This window comes from Schistocerca serialis, chromosome 5 (assembly GCF_023864345.2).
Source record: "Schistocerca serialis cubense isolate TAMUIC-IGC-003099 chromosome 5, iqSchSeri2.2, whole genome shotgun sequence".
In the NCBI taxonomy this organism is placed as follows: Eukaryota; Metazoa; Arthropoda; class Insecta; order Orthoptera; family Acrididae; genus Schistocerca; species Schistocerca serialis.
In genome coordinates this window covers 453,591,554-453,610,856 of record NC_064642.1, presented here as the reverse complement: position 1 = coordinate 453,610,856, position 19,303 = coordinate 453,591,554, and the positions used below count along the sequence as shown (strand labels likewise).

At 41.1% G+C, this 19,303-nt stretch overlaps 1 protein-coding gene across 3 annotated transcripts in view; it reads left to right on the top strand.

Annotated features, from left to right (window-relative positions):
- Positions 1-720: 720 nt before the first annotated feature.
- Positions 721-19,303, top strand: part of LOC126481294 (rho GTPase-activating protein 19) — a 137,204-nt gene continuing 118,621 nt past the window's right edge. For all 3 annotated transcript variants that reach the window (XM_050104939.1, XM_050104940.1, XM_050104938.1), the window contains exon 1: positions 721-954. The gene's annotated coding sequence lies outside the window, so the exon portion shown is untranslated. The remainder of the gene's footprint in view (positions 955-19,303) is intronic.

Here is a 19,303-nt window from a genome sequence, read left to right as displayed (position 1 = left end):
TGACTTATTGACACAATATTATTATTTACATTAAATTCTAGGAATCATCTACAGCCATAATCTGTAGCCTGTTAATATGCATTGTTCACCTTTGCTGTTGGACTGCTATTTTGTGGGCGTTTTAGTGATGGCAATTTGATGTTAGCACATTAGAAATTCTATTCCTTTTCGTAGATTGTAGAAAGACATTTGTAAAGATCAGTTGTAAGAATTGATGGCGGTAATAAATCGGTCACGGACCCATGCTATGGTCGTAAAACACTTTTTGCAGAGGAGATTGAGGCTGATAGAGAACGTTAATAAGTTTTGTGTAGGGTAGAGAAAAGTAAAATTTAAGTTATGTAATCACACATTGGAAAATTATTATTCAAGTAACATCAAAATTTTGGAGTCGGATAACGCGTAGAGAAGACCAGCAAATAACGAGCAACGTGGGAGGTAGGTAGGTCTAAATAAACAAACCACAACTGGGTTAGTGCCGGTGGCAGTGTAATTATTCGTCATAGGTTTATCTACATCAAGGTGGGTTTTGCGGGAAGGATTTGTCACTGTAATGCAACATTATCCAACACTCCCTTTTGTGTTTCTACATTATTTGTGAAGCGCCAGGAGGATTGTGTTGTACCATGTTTTTATTTCCGCTGTAATATAGCAGCCGAAGATCTCCATGGCGAGCGTCATATGTTCTGCTAGTGAGGACCAATCAGCGATTGGGTTAGCTGTGGTACGCAGGTTTGGGTAGCGTGCATGGAAGTTTGAAAACGGTTAACTGAACGATAAGTGCAATGTGGATATCTGAGTATTTCAAGAATTCTGGATATCTCCGAATCAGTTCAGATCTAGTAGTACTATGCCGACGAACTTCATAATCATGCTATATAAGGGAGTATCGTGATCGTAGCGGAGGTGAGAAAATGAATTGAGTACGTAGACCGCAGCAAGCAGCAACTGGAGGTAATTTTCGGAATTAAGACCTACTAGTGGTTTAGAAGTAAATTTTTGGTTGTGCATTTTAATTAACTATTGTCTTAGGCAGCGACAAATGTAATGTCAGGCGTTGCTTTGTACGCGCTCGTGTAAACAATTGAGCCGCATTTGCTAACTGCCCTTATAATCAAGCGGTTTTAAATGTATGGAAGTTCACCTTAAAATTGCTCAGATACCAGCGTGCCCGTAGAATTAGGCTCAAAATTACAAACAGATTTTAAGCTTGAAAGTTGTATCGTGCGTCTGACAGCATCTCGCAGCCCGTGAAGTTATTTTGTAGGCGTGTATCACAACAGATGATGCTTTGTAAAAATTTCTTTATGTCTGCTTATCAGACTGACTGTTGGACTTCAAAGGTATATTTGAATACCCAGTTTCACACCACAACCAATGAAATTTTTCACTATTTATCCGTGCTTTGCGATATTCTAGTCAGTAGGTATTTTATCGTTGACAACCATTAGCCTACCAAATTTTAAACTACGGACAAGTAATGTGAAAACCATGATATCCTTAACTAACAGGTTACAGTATGAAAGCTTTTTGAATGTCTGTTACATATAAAGGAAGTCGTGCCATGAGTTTGAGACATTTATTTAATTGCAAATTCTTAACGCATCCGCAGTAATTCGTATTACTGATCATTTTAAAAGAACTCGATCAATGAACACACACTCTAGTGTGCCACTCAACGTGAAAATACATTGTAAATTGTCTCTCTCTCTCTCTCTCTCTCTCTCTGTGTGTGTGTGTGTGTGTGTGTGTGTGTGTGTGTGTGAGAGAGAGAGAGAGAGAGAGAGAGAGAGAGAGAGAGAGGGGGGGGGGGGGGGGGGAGAAGCTGCAGTGTAGATACTTCACTAATATTAAAGAGAAGCTGTGTTCAGTGCTTCCCACAGTGCTTCCCATGGCCGTACTGTTGTGGGGTTTTCTTGATTCATTTTGTGTAACTGCTAGAACAATTTCTTCAGCAAGGTCTCGGTGGACTTCCTACAGTCTTCATCAGACAAGTTGTTATGATCTCAGAGTCAAAGTATGAAACAATGGTGTTCTTCCTTCCATTTTATTTAACTAGCACTGTGTTAATGTTCTGATGCTGCAAACCTTATCCAAGTGTCTTGATATATTTTTTGCCATTTCTAGATTTGTTTCCATAATTTATAAGATTTTTGTGGTTACATGTCCTACATATCAGTCTTATTACACTATCTGTTCAAAAATATCTGGATACCAATTGGCAGACATTAATGTGGCGTGTGCCCATCCATAACATTTGTGACTCCTTGAACTCTGTCAGGATCACTTTCAATGAGGTATCTGAATGTCTGGGATGAGGAATGGCAACTCATTATTTCTCAAGAGCTGTAACCAGAGAAGGTAAGATGTTTGGGATCCGGAGTGAAGTATGTGTTCAAACTATCCCAAAGCTGTTTCAGTGGGCTCAGCTTGGGAGATTTTATTGTCCTCACAGAAAGTGTTTTATGACAGTGCACTGTTGTGCTGATGCAGTTGTCTCCGAACTGTTCCTCTGCCATAAGCAGTACACAGTGTTGTAATGCTGTAGAAAATGTGTTCTTATCCTCCCACATTGAATGTTTCTTTGACTCCAATAAAGGGACTGCACCCGAACCAAGAAAAACACTTGCATAAAGTAACAACACAGCCTCTGTACTCCACTGCTTGCACTGCATATGATGGCAGGTAACGTTCTCCAGGCATTTGCCAAACCCAAACCCTTGCATCGGATTGACACAGGGTACAGTTAGATTCATCTCACCAAATCATCATTACCATTGTCATCGGTGTTGTTCTGTACGCCACCTCAAGTGTTGCTTACTATTGGCTACAGAAATGTGTGGTTTATGAGGAGCTGCTCGACTGTCATAACCTACCCCATTCTTTCTAACTCCATACACAGTCATTGTGGTAGAAATGTCTTCACTTACACCGATGGTCTCCTTCAACTGACTGTTTCATTTCAGAACACCTTGTCTGAAAAGATCATGTGTCTGTTTACATGTATGTTTTTGCCCTCTTTAGTCCAGGTGATAAATTCTATTGCTCTGTTCGCATTTATAAGAATTTGGAGTCAAGAGGAATGTTCAATAAGTCTTCAGCTTTGGTCAGTGATGAATGTTAATGGCAGCTGTCATGTCACCTTTTGGTGTATACGTGTGTATTCAGTTTTCTCGTTAGTTGGTGAATCCAACAAAAGTGAAAGCAGACCTGATTGTGGTGAGAGATTGATCTGTATCATAGCCCGAGGTATAGGTTAGGTTTAAGGGTAACAGTTTGGTTGTGAGTTGGCAAATCCAATCAGTTGTGTTACTAAAAAAATAGTACTTCTGGTTACAGACTGATATATAGTTTAGTCCATTTGAAAAAATCGCCAGTAGCATCATGTTATAGTTATTGTTTAGGGCATTAATTGCATGTTTGCTATGTTGCTATTAAAGTTGACACTCATACTGAACATTTCTCTACATCTGAATTATACTGCCTATACGTACAGTTGCTAAAGATGATTCTCACTGTGGACTTATTTATTTGTTTCTGCTTTGTGAATTGCTTAAGAAAATATTTGTAACGCTTAATCCGCATTTATTCTGTGGCCTTTAATTTACTTTATTGAATGTGCCTAGATATGCCTGTAGGTATCTTGTAGAAACCTCATATGGGCAGGAAGGAATTTTAAACTTACAAGTCCGTGGGTATATCTCCTACTGGTATTTGTTGTTAATAACAAGAGTACACTTGGGGTGAAGTAAGCAATTGACTACCACAGTATTACAAGTAGAAATAATTTACAGATTGGTTGTGCATTCCTTTCCCGGGTTCAAAATGGGGTTTTGTATTGTGGTCCAGAAGTCTGTAAACAGGTCGTTAGTGAAAATGAGATCAGGCAGCTTGTTCAGAATACCCAAATATTTAAAAACAAATTAAAAGAATACCTCATTAGCCACTCCTACTATTTATCAGACTGCTTGGACGTAAGAACAAAAATTCCGCATAAATCTGGTATTTGTATAAGATAGAGCCTTACTTTGGTAGCTGATACAGGTCTGTGTATAGTTTTATAAATGTTTTGCTTGACTTGTTGGATAAAAATAACCAGCTGGATAGTACAGAGTGAGGAGCAGTTGTGTGTTTCAGAGTTGACTTTGGATGTAATTGATGTAACACACAATAATTCACACTGTAAGCAACATAACTAATGTGAAAAAAAATGGGAAAAGATGATCATTGCGCCCAGTTAGTTGATGAATAATTTGCTCACGTTTGTCCTGTAGTCTTCTTGTGGAAACCAATATATTTGCAAAGATCGCACTATGTTAACACAGTTAGTGGATTACTACTTTCGACAATATGTATTACTGTCTTCAGATCTATAAAAAGAAAATGTGCAGAGGTTACAAGCTTACAGACATATAAAAATGTGGTAGGGGATACACAACAGCTAGCGGAAATACGGAAGGTCCGATCCCACCTGTCTGCTTTGACCCATGACGTCACAAATATGGCGGAAACAAAAACAAACACACACACTTTCCACAAGAAGCCTAATGACACTAACGGGACAAGCGCGGGAAATGGGGTGTTTTGGGTGGGGGGCAAACTAAATATAAACAAATTTGGATGCCTTGCGTAGCTGCAACGAGTAAGTGAAAACAGCCATGCATGAATACCCACCCACCTCCCCAGGGGTCGTAACCCCTGCAACCCATAGAAGATAAAGATGCTTCAGTAGCTGATTAGTGTTTTTTGTCTTTAAAAAAAAAAAATCTTACGGGATAGAACGAACAGATCAGAAAGATAAATATAATAAACTAAAACAGAAATTCGAGGAAACAGATAATTAAAATAAGTAATAAGTGTTTTTAAATAAAAAAAAAAATCTCACGAGATAGAACGAACAGATCAGAAAAGTAAATAAAATAAGGTAAAACAGAACTGGAGACAGCCACACTCAAACCAAACTCCGCGCCGTCATGACGTCACACACGACAACACCCTTACGTCATGGGTCAAAGCTGACGCGTGGGATCGGACGCTTCTGTCGACCCCAGCTAGCTAACAAAAATTACATACCCATAAAATCATGTAGAGATAGTTACATCATACAGTGCTAACACCACTCTGCACATTAGGCCTGTACAGTATGCTGTAAAATAACAACTCACAAAATCCTGTAATATATACAGTCACAATCCAAAGTCAAAATATAATTATGAATACCACTTCTCTAACGTATATAATGGAAGCTAGTGCTGAGAGGTACTGCCATCTGCACTGCATGATGTCAATTACAACTGATGTAAGAGACACGCACTTTTGTTTAAACTTAGATTTAGCAGAAGAGATGTATCATCAAAGTGGTATGCACCGAGTAATCATAATGGTAAGGGTTACACAAAAAAGAGATGCACCATACCATTAGATAAAAATGGGAAACATTTTGTAATGTAACAATGACATAACACATAACATAGATTAACAAATTTATGCCATATAATATATGCAATAGAATTTGCTTTAGGGGAAAGATACATAGTTGACATTTACAGAATTATGAAATAGTATTTGAGCTTATTAGTCCGTTTCGTCACAAGCAGAGGATCACAGTTAACAATTATGTTAAAGGGAACTGTAAAACAAGCCCTACATAATACAGGATACCAAGATAAAATGCAATTCATGTATAAAACATTTTTAATAAAAGTACATATAAAATACTCCTTTTATTTTCTTTTTTATCAATTGTAATCTTTACATCAATGTGCCATCACTGTAGGAGTAAACTTGTAGTTGCATCATTACCGCTAGACACTATTTCTGCGAATACATAACAGGACTATTTCTGAAGGAAGTTGACATAAATTACACTAAGACTGCAGTGATACCTTATTTCCACATCCTGATTCATTTGACATCAACAGCAAAATACTTCTTTTAATTATTATTCATATTTGTATTTGTGATGTACTCATGAGTTTATGAATTGTGTGTGTATCATAGTACCCTGCATTGTAAGACGTTACTCTTAATTTCATAAGATCTTTGATGCATGTTACGCCTAAGTATATATAAAAGGTTGTATGTGTCATATATCCCCAGGAAAGTGTGGTAGAACCACTATTATTTTCTATATAGAGGTGAGTCAGGAGGGGTGATAGTATTAGTGATTCTAAACAAAAAACTTCATATGGACATATGCATTGTTCCGAATGGTTTCCAAGACCGAACACATTTAATATCTCTTTTGTACATTTTTCTTGAATAACTTAAAAACCGCACCCTCCAGTGAAAAGTGTCGCAGTACAAAATTAAATTTACAAAAAAAAGGTGCTATTCATTTTTTTTTTCTAGAACTAATGGTTTGTGCGAAGAGAGCGCGAGAATGTTGAAAAACTGTCTCGCTGCACATGTGCTGTAGCTTACTTAGTTTTTGTAGGCCAATTTGTGGTAGCATATTGAGGTAGCAAGTTGAGACAAGCAGTTTGATACAGGATACTTGCGGTCTATCAAGTTGGGAAACTACCTCAAATTGGCTTACAAAAACTACGTAAGCTACAGTGCACGTGCGTTGAGTGAGTTTTTCAACATTCTCGTGCTCTCCTCGCAAAAACTATTAGTTCTAGAGAAAAAATGAGTCACCTTTTTTTGTAGGAAATTTAATACAGTTTAATTTTGTACTGTGACACGTGCGGAAGGTGCGGTTTTTGAGTTATTCAAGAAAAATGTCCAAAAGTGATATTAATTGTTCTATCTTGGAAACCACTCGGAATACATCCATGTTAAGTTTTTTGTTCAGTATCACCCCTCAAAGCATGTACCTTTCCTCTTGACTCTCCCTGCATATTGGAACTCGCCACTGTGTGTTCCTCAGAGCACTCCATCACATTCCTGGCTTTGTGACAAGGTGCATTATCTTGTTGAAAAATGCATCTGCCATCAGGAAACATGATTGTCATGAAGTGGTGTGTGTGTCTGTAGCTAGTGTATGATACTCCCTAGCTATTGTGTTGCCTTGTACAAACTCCACTAGACCCATGGATGCCCACGTAAATGTTCCCCAGTGATTGTCCCTGTCCTGCAGTACAGGGATACCCATTTCAGTCATAGTTGCCAATGTTGTTGTGTTAGCATTGGCACATGCATGGGTTGATGGCTGCAGAGGCCCATCATGAAGAATGTTTGGTGCACAGTGTTGTTCAGACACTCTGTACTCTGTCCAGTATTAAAGTCTGGTGTTAGTTCTGCCACAGTTTGCCGCCTGTCCTGTTTTACCAATCTGCCCAACCTATGACTTCCCACACTTCACATGGACATCACACTTCCTGACATTAAAAGCCGTGTGCATGCATGTGACTAGCAGTCATTCCTCTCCAGGTGATGCTGCTATTGTCTGGACTGTTTTATGTTGATAATAGGTCGGTGGCCATAGCATTCTGGCTTATCAGTCTACATAATGATTTGGTGAACAGGGTGGGCAGCAATCTGTGGCTGTTTACTGATGATGCTGTAGTGTATGGGGAAGTGTTGTTAGGCGATGTTAGGTGGGTGCAAGATGACTTAGACAAAATTTCTAGTTGTGTGATGAATGGTAACTGACTAAATGAAGAAAAATGTAAGTTAATGCAGATGAGTAGGAAAAACAAACATGTAATGTTCAAATACATTATTAGTGTGTGCTGCTTGACAGTAATGTCACTTGAACATCTAGGCATATTGTTGCAAAACACACTTGCAAGATATCAGCCCTGGTTGTTAATACTGCTCAAAAATTTTTGCCATAATTTTGATAGTAGGCAGGTATGACCTTTAGAATGTACAGCTTTTAAACCTCGCATATACTTCTATTTCACTCGCTGTGCCTTCGGGCAGCCGCTAAATGCCTGAGTATGAAGTACTGTACAGCATGATGACAACCAGATCAGTCTTATTCACGGGATGTTTATGATGAGGGAACTGCATGGGTGAGAGAGTTACTTCTGCTGAACATGTTTCGAAATCTTGTTAGAGATGGAAAGACTACCTGATATGTCAACCTCATGCACATACATGGCCTGGGATTCCAGCCATTTACACCATTTTTTAAAAGTGTCACTGGCACGTATGTTGTTGATGTATCTTCAAGAGCAATAGTACTAAAATGGCCAATCTTAAAGATTTGTTTTTTGTATTTTCTTTAGTTCTATGATAGATTCCAAATTTTGAAATGATGATGGTAGAAAGTGCACATATCCTCCCAAGAAAAAAGTGTGAGCTGAATTATTGAGCAATTTCTTCCTCTTAAACTCCCTAAATTTCATGCTCACTCAAGGATGTTGTTGTAGAATTAGAGCAACTTTGAAACCTAAAACCTAAAGATTACACACTTGAAATTATGTCAGTACTATAAGCCATTCACAACAGCAGCTGTTACGTTTGCTAATGTTTCTTTCGAAATAATTCTGGAAATTGACAACAGAAGGCAGCACCAATCAAGGGGCACATCATGAGATGTTCATATGTTGTTCTCGTATGAAATGAACCTTGTTTCTGGGTGGTGCATTGCAAAAATCTTGACCTGACCTATACTCAGGCATGGACCTTTTAACATAAAGTTGTGGTTCAAGCTATGCTCAGGCTTGGAGTTAATAGTGTCAACTTTCCAGTCTAAAGAAAATAATGCACAACAGCGATGTTAATAATTAAATAACTGCACAGTATTTCTGTAATGACACATTCATTCGTTTCACTAATTTACATTGCATTGTGACTCACAACGTGAAAGTGTTCAAAGCAGAGAGATCTCTGGTCCTGACTACAGGTTAGAAATTGCACAGCTTGACACTAGGAGAAAAGCACAGTTCCTTTTTTTCATCGATATTGTGACCACTAACCTCTTACTCATTCTACTGTACAGTACTTTGTGCTTCAGCGTTAGGCGGCTGTGGTGGGGTGGAGGTAGTGCCAAACAGTAGGCATGTGTGATGTTTAAAAGCTGTGCATTCAGAAGGTTATAACTGTGTACTTTCAGAATTATGGCCCAAATTTTTGTACACGATCGATCGTTGGAGCTAATATCTTGCAAGTGCGCTTTCTTTCTCCTTAAAATATGAGACTGGGTTGGCGTTTTCTTGTCAGCCCCATAACATTTTCAAACCAAGAAGTTCTTCCAGCTTGGGTATGGACACAACTAAATCTTTTGTCATACCTTGCATGAAGAATTTCAATCGTTTGTTTTCGTCTCCCTTTTTCTCCCAAGATTTCTGATATCTTTTTGTCTGTGGCACAATTTTATGCCTTTCAAGAACTGTCATTACCACATCTTTCTCATACTCTGTGCCTTTCAATCAACTGTCCCACACCAAAGATTGGGTTGTTCTACCGTGATGAAAGCCATCCTGCTCATCTTTGAACTGAATGTCCACTTTTTCCCTCAGTCTTGTTTCGTGAATCCTGTACATTATTTACATTACTTCGAAAATAATAGCACCAGTCATAAATACAGGGTTAGGGTGTCCCTGCTTTTGCTGCATGGCAAACATGAAAGTGGTAGTCAAACTTGTTCCACACATGAAGCACGTCTTTTGTTACGGTGTTCACAGCAGCAGCGACGTGATTCAGCAGGTTAACCACAGTTATTGGTAGAGATGGGACATTAACAGCCTCCTTAACAGAGCCTGAGAAGAAATAGTCATAGGATACGAGATCAGGAGATCTTGATGGCCAGAAGTGTAGAGCCAGATCTTGATTTCCCATGTGACCTATCCATTGCTGAGGATTAAATTGATTTAAAAATCTTCTGTCATGATGGTGCCAGTGGGGCAGAGGGCCATCCTGCTGGAAAATCAAATCTTTGAATCTCTGGTAAGTTTAGGAAAAAACATTGTGCCAATGTGTCCAAGTACATTATTCCACTTACAGTGCTGTCTGCGAAAAAGAACAGTCCATAAACTTTTGTCCATGATAAGGCACAAACACTTTTAGCTTTGCTGCGTCTCTCTTTCATGCTGCAATGTTGTATGGGGATTCTGCTGTCTCCATATTCAAACACTGTGTCTATTCACTTTTCCACTAACAAGGGGAAGGCCTCAGACACGGCCAACCGATTCAGCTCAGATTTGGCAGATCGCTTGTGTACAACCTAAAACGAAGGACTCTAAGATATTTTGGGTCAACACCCCTGCGTTTTTGAGAAAATCACCCCAAAAGGTTATGATGAACGATCGACTCAGAATTGGCGGAATCGACAGATAATTGTAAATAGAGCATTTTTCGTCACCAGGTATGGGGTCTTAAAACGCATACTTTTCCAGAAATTGAGGTAAGAAACTTTTTCAACTGCCGCGTCTCTACCCACATGGTTGACGCCTATTGCCGATAGCGCAACGGCCAAGGTAACTGGCTGGGAATCTCGAAGAAACGCAGTGGATGTTATTCTTTTGGTTTGTATTTTTCCATATCTCAATTGATAGGGATAGGAGGTTTAATAAAGTAAGTAAATCAACAAAGAATGATAATAAGGTAGGCAAATAAATTTCTCAAACCTCTTGGGATAGTAAACAACTAAAATGTTACTCCAGATCACTTTACAATGCCTCTTCCAGTCACTGTTACGTGTCCTCACTTTTCTTTGAACAACTAGATGGATAGTACTTGTCATATAAACATTCGAAACAAATGTACTCACGGCACGAAGAGCATCTAATGAATGCAATCTTTCGGAAGCTACACTGTTCCTTCCCTATGATATGACTAAGAGGCAACCGGGACAACATAACTCTCCCCGCATTCATTCTACCCGTGCCTCACTGTAAACAAGCGTCGCACGGTTGGCTATCTGTGATCCCTCGTGAGGAAGTCACAGCCCTTTTACTCGGAGTTGTTTTCATGTAACAAGGCTTAAAAGTTTAATACTTTACTAACTCACGGCGTTTGGGAAATTAGTTTGCCTACCTTGTTATTATCATTCCTTATTGATTTACTTACTTATTAACCCTCCTATCCCTATCAACTGAGATATGGGAAATACAAACGAGAAGAATAACATTCGCTAGGTATGTAGACTGTTCATGTTCCATTTACGTATTGTGCATTGCAAATTAATTAAATTGGGTCCATCTGTTTGAAAGACCTTGTATAATACTAGGAGGAGAAATGATTTAAATTATCCATCACTCACTACTAATGTAGCCTGCATTATATACATCATAAACCTAAGAATATTTGTATAGTAGCTAAATTTTTTAGTACATGAAATACAGCATTTCTAAAATGTTTTACTGTTTCAATAGACAAAGTCCACTTAATGAATTTTCATTCCATCTAAGTTCTCTGTCCTGTAAGGAAGGTAAGCCTCTGCTTTTTTTGGTTATCAGAAAGGGCTCTCCTGTCAGGTAGGAGGAATTGTAACGTTTGCATATCTCGGCATTTGCCTTCAGGGTCTCAGCATTGATTTACTGGATACAGGCTTGGCGACCCAGGGGTTCCAGAGGTTGGTTCAGGTAAGCACTGCCAGTCCCCTGTGTCTGTAATCTCTGGGCATGCTTCAGCAACCACCGTGCGGAGCGGCGGTGGAATGTTGTGTATCTCAGGGAACAGGGATATTGACTTGACCATCCGCATTGTGAGGACAAGATAAACCTCTGTAAAAATAACCCTTAATCTCAAGGTGTGCTGTGCGCTGATGGGATGCCTGGCTGTTGAGGTGGGACAGTCATTAGTGGGCAATGTCTTGGGAATCTGCCACACCTCTGCGGTGATCATTGAATCTCCACCACATGGGAACATCAATGCGATGGTTGAGCAGGCGACTATAACAATCGTTTCTGTGACAGAAAAGGTGGTCACTCACTCTTTAGGGTGGCCCCGGTGAAAGAAAGTCCTTCGGTGGTTGCCGGAAGTCGCTGAAGCAATTAAGGAGCGTCGGCGAGCTCTACAGTGGCATAAGCGGTACCCTTCCCTGGACGACCTCATAGTCTTTAAATGGTCTGTGCTTGCGTTTGCCAACATGTCAAACAACGGAAGCAGGAGTGTTTGGAGAGATATGTCTCATCCATTGGGTGCCATACGAGGTGCGGCTAGAAAAAAACTGGACTGATGCTGGAAAAAACATTTATTTACAATTATTTACAATTTCATGTTATCTCATTCAATGTACTCTCCTCCTCGGTCTCTACACCGCTCCATACGAATTTTCCACTGTTCATAGCAATGCTGCAGATCATTTTCGGTAAGTCCATACATTACTTCCGTCGCTTTTTCTTTTACTGCTTCAGCAGTCTCAAATCTAGTTCCTTTCAAAGCTGACTTGGCTTTAGGGAAAAGAAAAAAGTCACAGGGGGCCAAATCAGGTGAATGTTGTGTTTTGCCAAAAACGTCTTCACTGACAACGCACTGTGAGCTGGGGCATTGTCTTGGTGAAGGATCCATGACTTTTTTCTCCACAAATCGTTCCGTTTTCTCCGTACTCGCTCATGTAGGCTAGCCAGGACGCTAATGTAGTAATGCTGATTCACTGTTTGTCCCTCTGGTACCCAATCAATGTGCACAATCCCTTTGATGTCAAAAAAAACAATCATCATTGCCTTGAATTTCGATTTTGACATTCGTGCTTTTTTTTGTCGTGGAGAACCAGGAGTTTTCCAATGCATCGATTGGCGTTTAATTTCGGGATCGTAAGTAAAAAACCACGATTCATCACAAGTAATAACATTTTGTAAGAAGGTGGGATCACTTTCAATGTTTTCCAGGATGTCAGAACAAATCATTCTTCGGTGTTACTTCTATTCAATTGTGAGACACTTTGGAACCATTTTTGAACACACTTTGTTCATGTTGAAACTTTCATGAAGAATCTGCCTAACACTTTCCTTGTCAACTCCTGTTAACTCGGACACTGCTCTTATTGTTAAACGGCGATCTTGTCGAACAAGTTTACCGATTTTTTTTTCAATGTTTGCATCAGTTATTGCTGACAATGGTCTGCCAGTGCGAGTGTCATCACTGGTGTCTTCGCGGCCATCTTTAAATCGTTTAAACCACTCAAACACTTGTGTTCGCGATAAACAATCATCGCCGTACACTTGTTGTAACATTACAAACGTTTCACTTGCAGATTTTCCTAGTTTGAAACAAAATTTGATGTTAACACGCTGTTCTTTCTGTACACTCAACATTTTCCGACGCACAGACAAAACGTCAACTACTTAAAACAGACGCCACGGGCAGACTGAGTGCAGGAGGCAGATGAAACTCGAGCAGTAGGCGGAGTGAGAGTCACGTGACAGGCCACGTGACTTTCAGCCTTATTGCATTCGTTTTATTGTTTCACCAGTACTAGTCCGGTTTTTTTCTAGCCACACCTCGTACATCACCTTCCCAAGTCTGGGCGAATATCAAACGTGTTTTCAGGGTCCAGACTTTGCTGAGCACTATGCTCGAGCCTCTGCGTCGTAGACTTACCTCCCAGCCTTTTGTACTCACACAGCAGCTGGAAGGGAAAATCCTCTCATTTACTACACGCCACAGTGAATCTTGTAACACCCCATTTACAGAGTGGGAGCTCTTCAGTGTCCTTGCACGTTATCCTGACACAGCTCCTGGACCAGATCGGATCCACAGCCAGATGATTAAACGTCTCTCGTCTGACTACAAGTAACATCTTCTCGTCATCTTCAACCGGATCTGGTGCGATGGCGTCGTTCCATCACAATGGCAGGAGAGCACCATCATTCCGGTGCTCAAACCCGGTAAAAACCTACTTGATGTGGATAGCTCTCGGCCCATCAGCCTCACCAACGTTCTTTGTAAGCTGCTGAAATGTGTGGTGTGTCAGCGGTTGGGATGGGTCCTGGAGTCACGTGGCCTACTGGCTCCATGTCAGGGTGGCTTTCACCAGGTGTGCTTTACCACTGATAATCTTGTGCCCCTAGAGTCTGCCATCCAAACAGCCTTTTCCAGATGCCAACACCTAGTTGCCGTCTTTCTTGATTTGCGTAAAGCGTATGCCACGACGTGGCGACATAATATCCTTGCCACATTAGACGAGTAGGGTCTCCGAGGCCCACCGCCGATTTTTATTCAGAATTTCCTGTCACTTCGTACTTTCCATGTCCAAGTTGGTGCCTCCTATACCCAGAAGAATGGGGTCCCACTGGGCTCTGCAGTGAGTGTCTCTGTTTTTAGTGGCCATTAATGGTCTAGCAGCAGCTGTAGGGCCATCCATCTCACCTTCTCTGTATGCAGACGACTTCTGCATTTCATGCTGCTCCACCATTACTGGTGTTGCTGAGCGGCGTCTACAGGGAGCCACCCACATGGCACAGTCATCGACTCCAGCCCACAGTTTCCAGTTTTCTGCTGCAAAGTCGTGTGTTATGCACTTTTGTCGGCACCTACCGTTCATCCAGAACCTGAACTCTACCTTAATGATGATCCACTCACTGTAGTGGGGATTATCGATTCTTAGAACTGGTTTTCGACACCCGATTGACTTGGCTACCTCACCTTTGTCAGCTTAAGGTGAGATCAGACCCCAAATTTAAAAAAAAAGGCCAATTTAGTTTTTTTTCTGCTATATAAATATTTGGACTTTCCTGGAGATGTTGGAACATAATTTTTTGAAAAAATTGCATTTAAATGTATTTTTAATGTCTTTTAACTTTTAATTGGCACATGGTGATGTCTACATTGATTTTGTCATCCTCTCACATTTATATTCAAATCTCAGAAATACATGCTGTAGAAGGCTGTGGTTTTCTTCTCTCTCTGTTTCATTGTTTACACCATGGGTTGGCTGTGCTGATTATTTAATATTCCTTGCCCATACACTTGCATATCTTTGAAAACAAGGGAAATGTTTACATGTTCGGTAGTTTTCTGTGTTTATAGTGAAAATGTGAATAGTTGCTCTTATTAAAATGATAAAACCAAAATGTATCTTCGAGAGATGCCAAAACAAAGGAAATAGGTACTGTAGAACTTCACCAATTGTGGATAATATGAATTGAATCAAAATAATAGCTGTAAAGGCTAGAAGACTGTTGGCACTCTTCCCAGTGCAGCGTAAAGAAAATTGCAAGCTCAGTGTGAAGGAGATGCATTATCTTTCCACGAATGCAATGGTGTGAATATAATTAGAGATTTGAATATTTTAACAGCAGTGTTGAAAGAGACTTAAGCATGCAAGTTACGTGGTGGAGATATAGTGCTTTCAGAAAATGTCATTGCTAGGGACGGAATAGTGTGTAAACTTAAAATTATATGCAAGAATTGTGGTGTTGAAAAATCATTTCTAACTTCTGCCGAATTTCAGGAATACAATGGCAAAGCCATAAGAGAAAACCCACATGAAAAGAGCGGTGTGGGCAACATGCTTTCACAGGCTATCCACAGACACTAACCCTGTACATAGCTTGTGCCTGCCTGCACCAGATACATGATGCAAGTATAGAAAAGCAGTGACAGCAGGAAAATTAAATGTATTTAAACATAAACATTCAATACCTGAAGCAGTAATGGAGGCCTTTAAGCCTATATTCAGAGAGTTAGCACATCCAGACTAGCTAAAGAAATGCCTCCATGGGAAGACACAGAATGCTAATGAGGCATTTAACAATATTGTGTGGACACAGAATCCAAAAAAATGTGTTTATAAGAATAAAAACTTGAAGACTAGGTGTGTGAGATGCAGTTATTTCTTTCAATAATGGGGATTATGGGAGATTGAAAGTCCTGGATCAGCTGGGAATAAATATAGGGCAGAGTATGGCAACTACAATGGAAGCTATGGACTGATTAGGAGTGCGTAAAGTTGAAATTTCTGCTCAGCAAATGACCAAGAAGGCAAGAAAGAAGAGAAGAATGAAGAATCAGATTATGGAGCAGGCTGCTTTTAGCCTGTTTTTTAAGAAGAAACGTGTGTTTCTATAGTCTTCTTATTTAAACTTGAATTTTATCAAAACTGTAAATTTTCATGCAAAAGACCCATTTTCTCAGGAACCAATTAACATAAAAACATAAAATTTATGGGGATTGTTTATATAGAGGAGGTGATTATATGAGTCTCCAATCAGTGTTTTGACAGTTATATAATTGATGCTGTGTTGTATAAAACACAATAATTTATTCAAATAAAGAGGCATATTTATAAAAAATTGTATCTCTATTTCCACTAAGTGTACTTTTTCCATTCTTATCGGTGAACTAAATACATTCAGATAATCAATTGGTAAAAATTTGGTGGTCATATCGTCAATAGTTTTAGAAATAATGGGTTAAAAGTTGAAAGAATTTAGCATTGACAGCATAGGGGGTCTGATCTCACATTAAGCGGAAGTGCTGGCAGCACCTCAATACTCTCCACTGCCTGAGCAACACCAACTGGGGGCAGATCGCTCTACGCTGCTGCAGCTCTACAGAGCCCTTGTTCAAACCCGCCTTGACTATGGGCGTCTGGTTTATGGTTCGATGGTGCCCTCAGGGTTGCATTTACTGACCCAGTGCATCACTGTGGTGTTCGCCTAGCGACAGGAGCTTTTAGGATGAGTGTGACTCCATTGCAGGTTAGGCGTGCACAACAGCTGGCCAGTTACATAGCACACATTTGCAGTTCCTCTTCGCATTTGTAGTTGTCCTCCCGCGTAGGTGGCCTAGGTCAAGGCTTCCAATTGTAGTTCATGTCTGATCCCTTGGTTCTGGAGTCCTTGCTTTTACCACCTATACTTGAGGTCCATTCATGTACACCTCCGTGTTGTACACCTAGGCCGCAGCTTTGTCTGGACCAAAACCTGCGGCTCTCCGCTGACACTTCCTCTCGATTCTTGACAAGTACCGAGGCCACGGAGTGGTTTACACCGATGGCTCATGCTCATGTCGGCTTCGCGTATTTCCATGGAGGACATATTGAACAGCATTCCTTGCCCAATGGCTGCAGTGTTTTCACTGCCGAGCTGGTGGCTATATCTCATGCTCTTGAGCACATCCGTTCATGCCCTGGGGAGGCGTTTCCTCTGTGTACTGACTCTTTGAGCAGCCTACAAGCTCTTGACCAGTGCTACCATCTACATCCTTTGATAGCAACCATCCAGGAGTCCATCTATGCCCTGGAACAGTCCAGTTGTTCAGTGGTGTTTTTCTGGACCCCAGGTCATGCCGGAATACCAGGCAATGAACTTGCCGACAGGCTGGTCAAAAAGGCCACGCGGAAACTACTTATGGAGATCGGCTTCTCTGCAAGTGACCTATGTTCAGTACTAAGCCACAAGGTTTTGCGGCTTTGGGAGACGAAATGGCATAGCCTCAGCACGCACATCTGTGTTCCATTAAGGAGACTATGAATGTATGGCAGTCCTCCATGCGGGCCTCTCGCAGGACTCTGTGGTTCTCTGCCAGCTCCGCATTGGCCACGCTTGATGACACATGGCTACCTCCTGTGCTGTGTTACCCACCTCAGTGTCGGTGCAGTGCCCGGCTGATAGTGGCCCATATCTTGGTGAGCTGTCCTTCTTTGGTTGCCCTGCGACGGACTCTTCAGTTACAGGACTTATTGCCATTAATTTTACCTGACAACGCCTCATCGCCTAATTTAGTTTTACGTTTTATACGCGATGTTGGGTTTTATTATATTATATAAGTTTTAGCGCATGTCCTTTGTCCATTTGTGTTTTTCACTCTAATGCTTTTAGGGTGATGTTTTAATGTGCCGCAGAGTGACTGGCTTTTCCTTTTTAATCTCGTGGTCGTCCAGCCACGGTCCTCTGTTCTCTTGTTTTTACCGCTTGTACCTGTTTCTTGCTTCTCTCTATGGTTTTTTTTCCTGTTTTTGTCTATAGTAGTGTTGGTTGTCCTTCCGTCGTTCTTTTAGTTCTTCCTATCTCTTGTTGTTGTGCTGTACGTCTCCTTTCTTTTCTTCTTTCCGTTGTGTAATTATTTTACTGGGAACAAGGGACCGATGACCTCGCAGTTTGGTGCATCCCGCCCCCTCCCCCCTCCCTAAACCAACCAACATCTTATGACAGGACTCCTTTCCAAACCCTATGCGGTGCTATAAATACCAGTGTTTCGGTCATACAACCATGAGTTGTGGAGGTGAAGCGATCTGTGGGAACTGCAGAAAAGCAACTCGTGATGCTGGGACTGGCTGCCCGTCTCCAGTGATCTGCATCAATTGCTCTGGGAACCATCCAGTCTGGAGCTGAGACTGCCCTGTTTCTGCTGAATACAGGAGATAAAGTGACCAAGCGGATCCACTATGCCGAAGCTGTAAAAGAATATATGGTGACGAAATACCCTGTCTTTGCCACCTCGTTTTCTTCCATGGTGCAGAAACCTATTACCGACGCAGACACTTCGACACAGATGACACCGAGTGTTCTTGTATCCACAACAAACACGTGTACTTGCGCATGTACATATCAAGGGAAAAAGATTAAGGACAAAGCAGTTTCGGCAGCTGCACCAGGAAAGACCAACATCAGTTCCGCAACAAGCATCCAGAAGATACAAGAAAAGCAGAGTGCCTCTCAATGCCTCCTTTCTCCCTCATCCTCAGAGGGACAGAGTGCAGGGAAAGGCTCACGATTTTTGGGTCAAAAGCTGTCCCGAGCGCCATCAGATGTCATTCTTTACCGTCTGACTGGTGAGGAGGATATCGTGGAATTTGATGCCTTGGATCTAGGCAGCCCCTCCACTTCCCCTCACTCTTCAAGTGCTTTACCTCCGCGGTTCAGAGATAGGGGTAAATTAAACTGCACCGATGACATGGCTTCCATATAACATTGGAACGTAAATGGGTTCAGGACTCGTGTGGAGAAACTGAAACTTCTAGCACAGGCATGTCTATTGTGCTTCCGTTTACAAAAAATGCATTTTAAAGATGCAGATGTCCCTGTGCAACAGGGATATATGCTATACCGCAAGGATGACCTATCGGAGGGAAAGGGACAAGGGAGGTGTCGCAGTGTTTGTCACTATTGCGCATCACTCTTCTGCTCTCCTCTTGGCTACTGACCTGCAAGCAGTTACAGTTCAAATTCATGTGTGTCGAAGGATCACTGTTTGTTCACTGTATTTACCTCTGCAAGATGCACTAGACTCTGAAGCTCTCAGGGATATTATTGCACAACTCCTGCGACCATTCCTTCTCCTGGGAGACTTCAGTGCCCATCACGTCCTGTGGGGCTCGACCAATACTTGTCCTCAGACTCTGGTTTTGGAGGGCCTCATGATGTTTCACGAGCTGTGCATCCTCAACACAGGTACTCGCACACATTTCTCTACTGCTACAGGGTCATTCTAAGCCATCGACCTCTCTTTCTGTTCTGCCCTC